The sequence below is a fragment of the Ranitomeya variabilis genome, chromosome 6 (assembly GCF_051348905.1).
Source record: "Ranitomeya variabilis isolate aRanVar5 chromosome 6, aRanVar5.hap1, whole genome shotgun sequence".
Lineage (NCBI taxonomy): Eukaryota > Metazoa > Chordata > Amphibia > Anura > Dendrobatidae > Ranitomeya > Ranitomeya variabilis.
The window spans coordinates 451,801,286-451,815,094 of record NC_135237.1 but is presented as its reverse complement, the minus strand read 5'-3'; the positions used below and the strand labels follow the sequence as shown (position 1 = coordinate 451,815,094).

General features: G+C 43.0%; 1 long non-coding RNA gene across 1 annotated transcript in view; it reads right to left on the bottom strand.

Moving 5' to 3' along the window:
* The window catches only part of LOC143781235 (uncharacterized), a 68,905-nt gene extending 63,332 nt beyond the window's left edge, over window positions 1-5,573 (bottom strand). Inside the window, exon 1 of the long non-coding RNA XR_013216635.1 lies at window positions 5,532-5,573. This is a non-coding gene — a long non-coding RNA (uncharacterized LOC143781235). The remainder of the gene's footprint in view (window positions 1-5,531) is intronic.
* Window positions 5,574-13,809: the final 8,236 nt, after the last annotated feature.

Here is a 13,809-nt window from a genome sequence, read left to right as displayed (position 1 = left end):
CGCTCGGCTCGGGCCTCGGCCTCCTGCCGGTATTGCTGAATCAGCTGCAGACGTCTCTCTAGATCATCTGCGGGGCATTGTTGCAGAGCCAGCTGCAGGAGGAGGTCTGCGCCCCCTTGGTTGCCAGTAGGGCCCGTATTCAGTGGTTGGACCTCTGCGGCAGCACCATGCTCGCTTGTGCCAGCTTCTGCGGCCTCTGGGCTCTGTGGCCTGGCTTGGTCTGCTTCAAATTGCACCAGTTCAGCGACCATTTGAGCCTTGGACTTGTCCTGGGGTTTCAGGCCATGGTACATGCATATCCCAGCAAGAGTGTCTTTCTTCTGCTGGGTGTACCAGGCTTCTCCTTTCGCAGCCATGGTTGCCAAATAAAAGATAGAATAGAAAAACGAAAAGAAAGGGAAGGGATAATTACCAGTACACAATTGTCTCACAACTAATAAACACTGAGTTCGTTCTCCAAACTTATTTGCGCAGAGTTCTCGCAAGAACTTTCTGCAAGTTTTTAGTGAGAGAAATGATTGCTCAAACCAAATCACTAATGCTCTAATATCCCACCGCCTTGCCACCAATATGTCACGATTCACACCGTGACTGTCACCAATTGTCAAGGTCCCTTAGCCGCTGCCCACAATATGTCACGGATTGGGGTGACTTCAGACCAGCAGACGGCTATCACATGTGCAGGGGCTTATCCTAGTTATCCCTCCACTGCCACAATGTGATGAAAAAACACCCACGAGGCTATTGACCTCTTAGTTTACAGCAGGGGCTTATTTTAGGTATCCCACTGCTCTTCAGTATACCATGAACTGCAGGGATTTGTGTCTATCCCGCTTACAGTTCCACTTAACACTTGCAGCTCTCTGGCGCCCCCCTTACTCTCAGGTCAGATTAGGTACTGCACCTGGGGTAATTAGTCGCCAGAAAGGCTGCCTGCTATGTACTGGCTATTGGGCGCACTGCAGCAACGCGATAACTACTCCCACTCAGGCAGGAACAATAATTATCAAGCCGCAGTCGCTACAGTGACCCCCCCCAAAAAGCCGGCACACGGTAAGCTGCCACCAGCGCCGATTAAACGGGTTCGGCTGCTAACCCCCAAAATAGTAGCGTAAATTCCCTTCAAAGACAGGGTACGTTTTTAGAGCATGGAGAACGAACTAGTAATAAATATGATACCCCATAAATGATTTTTAGGCAGTGTTTATAAAATTTTTAACAAAGATGTTACAAATGAGACAATTGCAAATATGTACAAGGTAATTATAAAAATAAAAGGATTAAAGGAAGAAAAGATAACTCACATGTTCTTAGATCATTGCATTGCAGGCAACAGGCTAGGAGCTTTCCATCTATCCCAGTGCATTGGGCACTCGCAGTCTGGTCGCTTCAGGTAAAAACTCACAACTCTCCTCTCTCGGATGCCTGCCAGCACTTAAAACCTACAGTCTGTGACCTCACAGAAAGGGCTTGGTTTTCCAACTCCTCCTACCTCTTCGGTTTCACTAACTGGGCATTAAATATATCTGATGCCCGTAACTTCGCCACCGAACATAAAATAATCGCACCATACCCATCGTTCATCTCATAGTATCGTGGGCATTCCGATGAGATCAAATATGTCCTATTTGTCACGCACACTGACAGAGAAATCCCTACCTCTGTACCAGATGGAGCTACAAGCCTGTGATTAGAGTGATGCGTAGATCCTCCGAGTGTGATTATGACGATATATTTTGGTGTTCGTAACTTAAACGGTTTGCATAATATCTTCCAAAAACAGAACAAAGACCTTCTATGCGTTCTAGAAGTTTCTCTAACAGTTCCTGCTAACACAAATTTCTCTTGCAGCTATGCTAGTCGTAAATACCTTTCGTCAATAAAACTCCCCCCACAAGGCAAGCTCTTCTACACAGACAGATAGAAACACAGGAAAGGAAAGAGAACCAGAGAGAGGGGGGGGGGGGTTTAGCCCCCGCATGCTAGCAAGAAAACTAACTTATGATATTTCATACCATATCGTGACATGTGGTAATGGGGTGGGGCAGGATTATGTGTAGTAATGGGGTGGGGGGGCAGGATTATGTGTAGTAATGGGGTGGGGGGGCGGGATTATGTGCAGTAATGTGGTGGGGGGCGGGATTATGTGTGGTAATGTGGTGGGGGGGTGGGATTACGTGTGGTGATGTGGTGGGAGGGTAGGATTATGTGTGGTGATGTGGTGGGGGGCAAAATTACGTGTGGTGGTGTGGTGGGGGGAGGAATTATGTGTGGTGATGTGTTGGGGGCATGGGATTATGTTTGGTGATGTGGTCGGGGGGCGGGATTATGTGTGGTGATGTGGTGGGGGGTGGGATTACGTGTGGTGATGTGGTGGGGGGGCAGGACTACGTGTGGTGATGTGTTGGGGGCGTGGGATTATGTGTGGTGATGTGGTGGGCGGGATTAAGTGTGATGTGGTGGGCAGACGGGATTACGTGTGATGTGGTGGGGGGCGGGATTATGTGTGGTGATGTGGTGGGCGGGATTAAGTGTGGTGATGTGGTGGGCAGGCGGAATTATGTGTGGTGATGTGGTGGGGGGTGGGATTATGTGTGGTAATGTGGTGGGGTGGGATTATGTGTAGTAATGTGGTGGGGGACGGGATTATGTGTGGTGATGTTGTGGGGGGTGGGATTATGTGTGGTGATGTGTTGGGGGGCAGGATTATGTGTGGTGATGTGCTGGAGGCGTGTGATTATGTGTGGTGATGTGGTGGGGGGTGGGATTATGTGTGGTAATGTGGTGGGGGGCGGGATTATGTGTAGTAATGTGGTGGGGGGTGGGATTATGTGTAGTGATGGGGTGGGGGGCGGGATTATCTGTGGTGATGTGTTGGGGGGCAGGATTATGTGTGGTGATGTGCTGGAGGCGTGTGATTATGTGTGGTGATGTGGTGGGGGGTGGGATTATGTGTGGTAATGTGGTGGGGGGCGGGATTATGTGTGGTAATGTGGTGGGGGCAGGATTATGTGTGATAATGTGGTGGGGGGGTGGGATTATGTGTGGTAATGTGGTGGGGGGTGGGATTATGTGTAGTAATGTGGTGGGGAGGGTGGGATTGTGTGTGGTGATGTGGTGGGGAGGGTGGGATTGTGTGTGGTGATATGGTGGGGGGTGGGATTATGTGTGGTAATGTGGTGGGGGGCTAGATTATGTGTGGTTATGTGGTGGGGGGCAGGATTATGTGTGGTAATGTGGTGGGGGGCAGGATTATCTGTAGTAATGTGGTGGGGGGTGGGATTATGCGTGGTAATGTGGGGGGTGGGATTATGTGTGGTAATGTGGAGAGGTGGGATTATGTGTGGTAATGTGGTTGGGGGCGGGATTATCTGTGGCAATGTGGTGGGGGGTGGGATTATGTGTAGTAATGTGGTGGGGTGGTGGGATTATGTGTGGTGATGTGGTGGGGGTGCGGGATTATGTGTGGTAATGTGGCGGGGGCGGGATTATGTGTGGTAATGTTTTGGGGGGCGGGATTATGTGTGGTAATGTGGTGGGGGGCCGGATTATGTGTGGTAATGTGGTGGGGGTGGGATTATGTGTGGTAATGTGGTGGGGGCGGGATTATCTGTGGTAATGGTGGGGGGTGGGATTTTGTGTGGTAATGTGGTAGGGGGGATTATCTGCTGTAATGTGGTGTGGGGCGGGATTATGTGTGGTAATGTGGTGGGGGTCGGGATTATGTGTGGTAATGTGGTGGGGGGCAGGATTATGTGTGGTAATCATTTATGTGTAGTAATGTGGTGGGGGCGGGATTATGTGTAGTAATGTGGTGGGGGGTGGGATTATGTGTGGTAATGTGGTGGGAGGGCGGGATTATGTGTGGTAATGTGGGGGGATTATGTGTGGTAATGTGGGGGGATTATGTGTGGTAATGTGGTGGGGGCGGGATTATGTGTAGTAATGTGGTGGGGGCGGGATTATCTGTAATAATGTGGTGGGGGAGGGATTATGTGTGGTAATGTGGTGGGGGCGTGATTATGTGTGGTAATGTGGTGGGGGGGCAGGATTATCTTTGGTAATGTGGTGGGGGGCGGGATTATGTATAGTAATGTGGTGGGGTGGCAGGATTATGTGTGGTGATGTGGTGGGGGTGCGGGATTATGTGTGGTAATGTGGCGGGGGGTGGGATTATGTGTGTTAATGTGGTGGGGGGCAGGATTATGTGTGGTAATGTGGTGGGGGGCCGGATTATGTGGGGTAATGTGGTGGGGGGTGGGATTATGTGTGGTAATGTGGTGGGGGGCGGGATTGTGTATGGTAATGTGGAGGGGGTGGGATTATCTGTGGTAATGTGGTGGGGGGCGGGATTGTGTGTGGTAATGTGGTAGGGGGGATTATCTGCTGTAATGTGGTGGGGGGCGGGATTATGTGTGGTAATGTGGTGGGGGTCAGGGTTATGGGTTATGTGTGGTAATGTGGTGGGGGCGGGATTATGTGTGGTAATGTGGTGGGGGCAGAAATACGTGTAATAATGTGGTGGGGGGCGGGATTATGTGTAGTAATGTGGTGGGGGGGTGGGATTATGTGTGGTAATGTGGTGGGAGGGCGGGATTATGTGTGGTAATGTGGTGGGGGCGGGATTATGTGTAGTAATGTGGTGGGGTGGCGGGATTATGTGTGGTGATGTGGTGGGGGGCGGGATTATGTGTGGTCATGGGGTGGGGGGATTATGTGTGGTGATGTGTTTGGGGGCAGGATTGTGTGGTGATGTGTTGGGGGGTGGGATTGTGTGTGGTGATGTGGTGAGGGGGCGGGATTTGTGGGGGGCTGGATTGTGTGTGGTGATGTGGTGCGGATTGTGTGTGGTAATGTGGTGGGGGGCAGGATTATGTGTGGTGATGTGGGGGGGGCAGGATTATGTGTGGTGATGTGGTGGGGGCGGAGCTACTGTGCAGGGGACAGGATTAGCGAGTAATCACGATGCCTCTTATATATATATATATATATATATATATATATATATACTTGGAGCAGTGACCCCTAAGTTGGTAGAATGGGTACAACAGATCCCAGGAGCAACATTTGAGCTCACTGTCCAGAAAAGTGCAATGCTGCAATGCTGGGAACAACTAATATATATATATATATATATATATATATATATAAACTCAAAAAAAGGAAAAGCAGCACAAAATAATTGAAAAAAGTGGACTTTAATGCCTGAACGGCGTGGCAACGTTTCGGATGTGTTCTCCTTTGTCAAGCAATGAATACAAGGGTGAGACCACATTTTATATCCAACACAAACATATCTCATTAGAAAATCATTAAATATAATAAAGTCAATAGTATTAAACAGTGTTATTGTGCATCATCAGTGTAACAGTGCAATTGTGCAAGTTACTCAGCCCATCAAACCACAGCTATTGACGGGTATTATGAATACCATACTGCGTGAAAATAATTAAAAATAGCTTAATAGCCAATTGTTATTAAAAACAAATCAGGTGTCCTTACTAATGATATTATAATCCGAGTACACTTACATACACAGCTCAGTAATGGCAGCCATGATCACGGCGTTCCCACGTGCCTACTGCACATGTCCGTGACATCACAGTCAGGGACCTACAATGCTCTGCCCTGCAGCTGCTCAGAGCCATCCGAGGACCATGGCGCCATATTAGCTAGGGGCGGCTTTGCCCACATGGAGGACAGGACCACATAACTATTGCAATAGCAATATAAAAAATACAATAGCGATCCTAGTAACCCCAAACTCTGCATTACTCAGGAATTATTGTACAGAATATGAAAAACATAAAAAATATATAAAAAATAAAATATTTATAAAACTAAAAAAATTATGTACAAAATCAAACTACTCCATACACGGTCATATATATAAGAATAGTCTTCTCTACTCGGGAACATACTCGATGTGCCGCCGTATTTAAAGGGACCCAGACATAAGTCTGTAATACGTCACCAAGGTCCAGGAAGCCCCCCTTATTAAAGTGGGGCATCCTGACCCTGAGTAGGGAAACGGAGACCTTTGGGGGCGGGTACCCCCCGTGTTTCTCCAAACCCCCACAATATGACGCACATGACCCAATCTTTGGTTACATTTTCAACATCCCTAGAGAGACATAAAAGACCAAATGACCAAAGCAGGGGAGTTTCCTATGTTTATAAATTCAAGCTTTTATTCTCTATAAATATATATCGAAAAGAATCAAAATATCAAGAGAGATGCAGAGATCAAGGAAAGAGGAAAGCAAAAAAATCCACATTATAGAATAGTCAGTATGGGTCCATCGTCCATTGCTCAAAGTCGTAGCCACAATATAGTATCTCGGTATGTAAGATAGGACACCTGAAAAAGGACAGATAACTACATAAGTTTCTTTTAAAACATAAAAAATATATATAAAATATGCACTTAGGAGAGAATATAACCACTATCACATTTACATAATTGAATTAAGTTTGAAATCCACATTAAGACCATAAGGTTTTAAAGTATTCAGTTTTTTTATCCATTCCAACTCTTTCTTTTTAAGTAACCGTATACGGTCACCTCCCCTTCTCTGAACCGGTACCATATCAATAATACGGAACCGCAGTTGTTTTTCAGTATGACACTTCTCCGTGAAATGCTTAGACACTGGTAGATCCAAACGTTTCTTCCTTATGGTATGTCGGTGTTGATTGATTCTAGTCTTGAAATCACACGTAGTTTCACCGACATACCATAAGGAACAAGGACACTGGAGTAAATATACAACAAACTCTGAGTCGCATGTCAAATAATGCTGTATCCTATATTCCTCATTCGTGATTGGATGGAAGAAATTAGACCCCTTGAGCATCAAATTACAATTAATACAGGACAAGCATGGAAAACAACCTTTCCTACTGTTGCCAGTAAGTGTGGCCTGACCCTGTTTTTTAAATGACCCTATATCAGACTTCACCAGAGTAGACACAATAGTTCGACTACGTTTATATGAGAAAATTGGTGGTTTAGAGAACTCCTTCACTTCGGGAGAACATTTATTAAGCATTCCCCAATGTTTGCATATAATGTCAGCAATTTTGCCACTCTCCTCACAATACGACGTTACAAAAGGAATACGATCAAATTCCTTCAATTTAGGTTTTTTCTGTAGTAGTTCTTTTCTCGGTAATATATCAACCTTATTCTTCTGTATTTGCAACAATTTTTTGGATAACCTCTTTCAGAGAATTTCCCACATGTCCCTTCCATAGATTTTTTTAAAGAATCTTCATTACTTTCAATTCTTTTGACCCGCAAAAGCTGACTGTACGGGATTGATTCTTTAGTTTTTCTGGGGTGTTGACTATTGAAAAGCAATAAATCATTTCTATCTGTGGCTTTTGTAAACAATTGAGTAGTAAATTTACCATTCTCAATTTGAAGATTAACATCCAAAAATTGTATGTTAGTACAAGAGTGTACAAGGGTGAATTTAATTGTTTCATCAATAGTATTCAGGTAGTCATGAAATTTAAGTAAGGACTCTGTTGTACCCGTCCATACGAGGAAGACATCGTCTATGTACCTCCACCACGCGGCCACTTGGCCGAAGTGGTGGGACACATAGACGAAGTCCTCCTCGATGACACTCATAACTATATTTGCATACGCGGGCGCCATGTTCACGCCCATGGCGGTCCCGTGTAATTGCAAATAAAGTGTCTCCAAATAAAAAATAATTTCTAGTCAACACTAGTTCCAACAGCTGTATTACAAAACCCCTGGCCTCACTAGAATAGTGGGTAGTTAGTAACTTTTTATTAACTACGGCGAGCCCCCGAGCGTGGTCAATCGAGGTATATAGCGAAGTGACATCAAACGATGCTAAAACCACTTCGCCAAACACCTCAATCCCACTTATTTTTCTAAAAAATCAGTGGTGTCTCTAACAAATGATTCCGCGCAACCAGCAATTGGGTTAAGGATTTTATCCAGAAAAATCCCAATATTTGAAAAAATAGAGCCACATCCTGACACTATTGGTCTACCCGGGGGGTGCACGAGAGATTTGTGGATCTTTGGTAGCGTGTATATTACCGGTGTCACTGGAAATTTAATGGTCAGAAAATCATATAAATCCTGATCAATAATTTGTTTATGTACAGCATTCTCTAAGATTGTCTTAATTTCTCTTGCTATATCAAACTTAGGATCATGAGTAGTGTTGAGCATTCCGATACCGCAAGTATCGGGTATCGGCCGATATTTGCTGTATCGGAATTCCGATACCGAGATCCAATACTTTTGTGGTATCGGGTATCGGTATCGAAACAACATTAATGTGTAAAATAAAGAATTAAAATAAAAAATATTGCTATACTCACCTCTCCGACGCAGCCTGCACCTTACCGAGGGAACCTGAAGGACCTGAAATTACGTCACGGCTTGCTGTGATTGGTTGCGTCGCGGTCACATGGGCGACGCGACCAATCACAAGCCGTGACGTCACGGGAGGCAGGAGACGCGCGCATTTTAAAATGCGCGCGTGTCCAGCCTCCCGTGACGTCACGGCTTGTGATTGGTCGCGTCGGCCATGTGACCGCGACGCAACCAATCACAACGCCGGAACGTAATTTTAAAATCCTGAAGGACCTGAAGTTACGTCACGGCTTGCTGTGATTGGTTGCGTCCCGGCCACATGGGCGGCGCGCGACCAATCACAAGCCGGGACTTCGCGTAAGGAAGTTAAAGCGCGAATTTTAAGCAAACAACGCTGCCGGTTCCCTCGGTAAGGTGCAGGCTGCGTCGGAGAGGTGAGTATAGCAATATTTTTTATTTTAATTCTCTATTTTACACATTAATATGGTTCCCAGGGCCTGAAGGAGAGTTTCCTCTCCTTCAGACCCTGGGAACCATCAGGAATACCGTCCGATACATGAGTCCCATTGACTTGTATTGGTATCGGGTATCAGTATCGGATTAGATCCGATACTTTGCCGGTATCGGCCGATACTTTCCGATACCGATACTTTCAAGTATCGGACGGTATTGCTCAACACTAATCATGAGACAACCTCTCGTACACCCCCGGGTCCTCCAATTGTCCCTTAATTTCCTCAATATATTCAGTTCTATCTAAGACAACCACTGCACCTCCCTTGTCCGCCTTTTTTATAATTATTTCCTCATTTTGTGCCAGCTCACGTAAGGCTTCCATTTCCCCCACTGTCATATTAGGATGCTCGAATCTTTTTGGACACCCATTTTTCAACTTCTCAATATCATTGCTCACAGCAGATACAAATGCTTCTATAACTGGAGAATTAACTAAAGGAATAAAGTTACTCCTTTTCCTTACGAATACCTGTTTTAAATTAAATTCACTATCAGACACCTTTTCTATACCTGGATTATGGCAAAACCAATCCCTTAGCTTAATCAACCTAAAGAAGTTCTGCAAGTCAAGGCTTAATTGGAACCAGTTCACATGGGTACTAAGTCCAAATGATAAACCCTTATTCAGGGCCGATACCTGACATTCAGTAAGAGTTTTTTTAGAAATATTCACAATTAAACCTGATCCTTGCTCCTCTTTGCCACTTGTTTTTCCGCTGGTGATTTGTATTTCCCTTTTTTCTCTTTTTTGCTGTCTCCGGTGTTTTTTTCCTCCCCTTTTCCTGTGTTCTTCAGCTTTTCTTTTGGGGAATCCAAACCTGAAAGAGTCATGATTAAATTGCAAAAAATTACTGTCATATGTGCAAACAAAATCTTTTTTGGGGAAAAAACCTTTTTTCCTCCAGTTTCCTGAGGTCTCTCTCTGCCAATTATAAATATTTCCTTCCCTATAGTCTTCCATATCGCGATTCCATTTGCCCCGTTTCACCTCTTCCAACTCAAGGCGCAACTTATCAAATTTAGTTTTCAGCAACTCTCTGAAACTAGTCCATTCATCTTCTCTCAAAAGGCTCTTAATCTCAGATTCCAGCACTGGTATATCCAAATAAACTTTTTTTAATTCTTGTTGTAGGTATTCAATATTTAAAAGGATAATGTCCAAACCATACTTATATGAAATCATACTAAATCTTGCACAGAAAAGTGAGTCATTAGTCATTAAGTTGGGGCGGATATTAGACCGAAGGCCTCTTGGGATTTTTTTAGCTTTATAATATTCACTCAAAGTAATGAGATGTAATTGCAATGTTGTGGATTTCTTTAAAGTATTTTCATATTTCAATTTAAGATCATGTAATGAGGGTGTTCTAAGAAAGGTGGCATTTGTTTCCACCTCTCTAATAATTCTCTCCCCATCCTCACTAGTATATGCAAAAACGCCAGTTTCAGGCACATTTTGTTCCATAGTCCACATAATGAAATGCAAAAAAGCAAAAACAGCAAAAGAAAGACAAAAAGACAAAAAAACAAAATCACACACAGTAACAAAATCCAGCAATGGAAGATGCAAATTTCCACAGAAAAAATATGAAGTGAAAAAATTGGAACAGCATCAAATTACTACCTTACAAGGCATCCAGAGCTCTTCCGACCAGCGAACTTCGTTCGTTGAAAGTAACGAAGATTCTTTAAAAAAATCTATGGAAGGGACATGTGGGAAATTCTCTGAAAGAGGTTATCCAAAAAAATTGTTGCAAATACAGAAGAATAAGGTTGATATATTACCGAGAAAAGAACTACTACAGAAAAAAACGAAATTGAAGGAATTTGATCGTATTCCTTTTGTAACGTCGTATTGTGAGGAGAGTGGCAAAATTGCTGATATTATATGCAAACATTGGGGAATGCTTTATAAATGTTCTCCCGAAGTGAAGGAGTTCTCTAAACCACCAATTTTCTCATATAAACGTAGTCGAACTACTCTGGTGAAGTCTGATATAGGGTCATTTAAAAAACAGGGTCAGGCCACACTTACTGGCAACAGTAGGAAAGGTTGTTTTCCATGCTTGTCCTGTATTAATAGTAATTTGATGCTCAAGGGTTCTAATTTCTTCCATCCAATCACGAATGAGGAATATAGGATACAGCATTATTTGACCTGCGACTCAGAGTTTGTTGTATATTTACTCCAGTGTCCTTGTTCCTTATGGTATGTCGGTGAAACTACGTGTGATTTCAAGACTAGAATCAATCAACACAGACATACCATAAGGAAGAAATGTTTGGATCTACCAGTGTCTAAGCATTTCACGGAGAAGTGTCATACTGAAAAACAACTGCGGTTCCGTATTATTGATATGGTACCGGTTCAGAGAAGGAGAGGTGACCGAATATGGTTACTTAAAAAGAAAGAGTTGGAATGGATAAAAAAACTGAATACTTTAAAACCTTATGGTCTTAATGTGGATTTCAAACTTAATTCAATTATGTAAATGTGATAGTGGTTATATTCTCTCCTAAGTGCATATTTTATATATATTTTTTATGTTTTAAAAGAAACTTATGGAGTTATTTGTCCTTTTTCAGGTGTCCTATCTTACATACCGAGATACTATATTGTGGCTACGACTTTGAGCAATGGACGATGGACCCATACTGACTATTCTATAATGTGGATGTTTTTTGCTTTCCTCTTTCCTTGATCTCTGCATCTCTCTTGATATTTTGATTCTTTTGGATATATACTGTATTTATAGAGAATAAAAGCTTGAATTTATAAACATAGGAAACCCCCCTGCTTTGGTCATTTGGTCTTTTATGTCTCTCTAGGGATGTTGAAAATGTAGCCAAAGATTGGGTCATGTGCGTCATATTGTGGGGGTTTGGAGAAACACGGGGGGAACCCGCCCCCAAAGGTCTCAGTTTCCCTTCTCAGGGTCAGGATGCCCCTCTTTAATAAGGGGGGCTTCCTGGACCTTGGTGACGTATTACAGACTTATGTCTGGGTCCCTTTAAATATGGCGGCACATTGAGTATGTTCCCGAGTAGAGAAGACTATTGTTATATATATGACCGTGTATGGAGCAGTTTAATTTTGTACATAATTTTTTTATTTTTTATATATTTTTTATGTTTTTCATATTCTGTACAATAATTCCTGAGTAATGCAGAGTTCGGGGTTACTAGGATCGCTATTGTTTTTTTTATATTGCTATTGCAATAGTTTTGTGGTCCTGTCCTCCGTGTGGGCAAAGCCGCCCCTAGCTAATATGGCGCCATGGTCCTCGGATGGCTCTGAGCAGCTGCAGGGCAGAGCATTGTAGGTCCCTGACTGATGTCACGGACATGTGCAGTAGGCACGGGGGAACGCCGTGATCATGGCTGCCATTACTGAGCTGTGTATGTAAGTGTACTCGGATTATAATATCGTTAGTAAGGACACCTGATTTGTTTTTAATAACAATTGGCTATTAAGCTATTTTTAATTATTTTCACGCAGTATGGTATTCATAATACCCGTCAATAGCTGTGGTTTGATGGGCTGAGTAACTTGCACAATTGCACTGTTACACTGATGATGCACAATAACACTGTTTAATACTATTGACTTTATTATATTTAATGATTTTCTAATGAGATATGTTTGTGTTGGATATAAAATGTGGTCTCATCCTTGTATTCATTGCTTGACAAAGGATAACACATCCGAAATGTTGCCACGCCGTTCAGGCATTAAAGTCCACTTTTTTTCAATTATTTTGTGCTGCTTTTCCTTTTTTTGAGTTTATTACTTTTTGACCATTGGATTGCTGGTCGGAAGAGCTCTGGATGCCTTGTAAGGTAGTAATTTGATGCTGTTCCAATTTTTTCACTATATATATATATATATATATATATATATATATATATATACTGCATATATATTCAGCTGTGCTAAAAAGTAAAAAAAATAAAAAGTAGGGTCCAAACAATATGCATAGCATAAATGCAAGCAAATGTGTATGTGTAATTCGGCATATAGTATCAAAAGGAAACAAGCCAACAGGGGTATGTCCATAAAGTGCATCAGTGCATAAACAGATAGTATCACATCTACAGTCCCTGTGCATGTCATAACAAATTGAGACTAAATAAAATGCAGACCATAGATGAATATCAGTGTAAAGTTGAGAGATTAATAATATATGCAGTGAACCATATATATGACATGATAAAGCGTGTGTAGTATAGTACTGACCTAAACCCAAGGCACTATTTACCGGCCTGTGTTTCGCCAGTGGCTTGCAAGAGGGAAGTGACTCAAGGATGTAAAGACTGGATATTTATAAATTAATAGACCAATCCAAAAATGTCATCAGTAACACCTGTCACTGACCCATGCATGGGTAATGAGGCTGGCATATCTCCATCTCCAGGAGCTCGTCTTGTGAAAAGCGCTTCCTCTAGACCAGATATGATGTCGGACAGGAAGTGCGTCGGGTTCCACATTGGACCAGAAATGTCCTATTCAAATTTGAAGTGCCGTGCATTCCAAAGTTGAACGCAAACATCTGGGCAAAAGCCCGAAGTGTAAAGCGTTGCCCAGTGAAACGCAAATGCGTTAACAAATCAACACATCATTACAGGTATCCTTCCAAAGTACAGAGACTATTCAATAATATTAAGATGCGAGTAAGAAAAGAAAGTGTTCAGCACGATGTATAAAGTATTTCTATGTGTGTGAATGTAAATACACATACCGTATTTTGTGGTTTATAAGACACACAGGATTATATGACGCACCCCAAATTTTGAGGAGAAAAATAGGAAGAAAAACATGTTTTAATAGAATGATGATGCTTCTTACAATCCATGCGTCTTATTGCTTATTGGGGGTGGTGGTTGCAGTGAAGGGGGGTCACAGAGTCACTGTTGGAGGCAAGAGAGGA